Here is a 1,658-nt window from a genome sequence, read left to right as displayed (position 1 = left end):
TTGTCTCCACAGTTAATCACCGCTCCATTTTCTGTCAACCAATCCATCCCTAGGATGACTGATATGTCCTTCATGGGTATGATGAATAGGTCCGCGAAATATACACAGTCACATATGGTTAGGACTTGTGCTTCTTTCACGTGGGTTACTAAGATCGTCCCCCCCGCGGATAGGACAGTTATAGGGGTTTCTAACTTAGAACATCTAAGCCCGAACTTTTCCACAAACTCCAATGCAAGAAATGATGTGGTTGCTCCAGTATCAAATAATACTTTGCCAGGATGAGTAAGAATGCTTAGCGTACCTAAGACTGTTTGGTCCGACTCTTCCGCTTGTTCCAAGGATGTGCAATTCAGCTTTCCATAAGGCTTTCCCTTCTTGTTGTTGTAGTTGTAGTTGCGGTTGTTGTTGTTGTTGTTGTTGTTGCGGTTGTTGTTGTTGTTGTTGTTTCCACCTCGTCCTCCAGAGCTCTGTCCGCTCCAAGATGACTTGTTTGGACACTCCGACTTGATGTGTCCTTCCTTCCCACAACCATAGCAGATGATTCTGGGTTTCTGACAATCCTTCTGCAAATGACCCTTTAGGCCACAATTGTTGCAGATGATTTGGCTGATTGGATTCTGATTCTGACCTCCCCGGTTGTATTGATTACCAGTAGTAGGTCGGTATCGGGGTTTGAAACTCCGATCAGGTGTTGGTTTACTGATTGGGTACCTCCTTGGCTCTATACGAGCCCTCTTCCTCCTGTCCTCTTGGACTTGCCGGTAATCATCCTCGAAAGTGATTGCCGAGTCAATCAGTTCCTGGAATTCGGCAGTCCGTGCCAACCTTAGTTGCATCTTCATGTATGGATTCATGCCTTTCATGAACCGCTTCTTGCGCTTCTCCTCTGTATCTACATCCTCAGGTGCATACCTGGATAACCTGTTGAAATCCCGAACATACTGCATGATTGGTGCAGTATTCTGTCTTAGTTCTTCAAACTCCCTCTTCTTCAACTCCACCACGCTGTCCGGAACATGAGCATCCCGGAACTTCTTCTTGAACTCCTCCCAGGTGAACACCTTATCAGGAGGGTGTACTGCTACAAGGTTCTCCCACCATGACGCTGCTGGTCCTGACAACAGATAAGTAGTGTATCGAATCTTCTCCTCATCGTTGCAACCAACGGTCTTCAGCTTCCTTTCCGTATCCATAAGCCAATCTTCAGCGTCCATTGGTTCTGGAGCTGATGTAAATGGTAGTGGTCTTGCATTTTGGAAATCCGATAGAGTTACTCCCTTGCCTTCATTACCCCTATCATTGATGACATGAGTAAAGAAATCTTGCATGTTCTTGCTCTGGCTTTCCTGGTATCGCCTCCTATCTTCCTCCATTGACCTCATATACTGTTGGAAGTCTGGGTGCATCATTGGGTATGGTGGTGGTGGTGCGTTCTCTGCTCTAGCTGCTGCATCTGCCTCCTCTTTCTCTCTGGCTTCCCGCTCTCTGCGAGCCTCTTCGGTTTCTACTAACGCCATTTCCCCCTAGTCCTGTAACAAAGAGCGATTACTCATAATTACACCATGCCAATGCTTTCTGAGCTCAACTCAATGCCCAGAACTAGTCACACAATGAAATCAAGAAGCAAATACAAAACAAACATTTATTATGCATAT

The sequence above is a fragment of the Lolium perenne genome, chromosome 3 (genome assembly GCF_019359855.2).
Source record: "Lolium perenne isolate Kyuss_39 chromosome 3, Kyuss_2.0, whole genome shotgun sequence".
Taxonomy (NCBI): domain Eukaryota; kingdom Viridiplantae; phylum Streptophyta; class Magnoliopsida; order Poales; family Poaceae; genus Lolium; species Lolium perenne.
Note: the sequence above shows the minus strand (reverse complement) of the source record.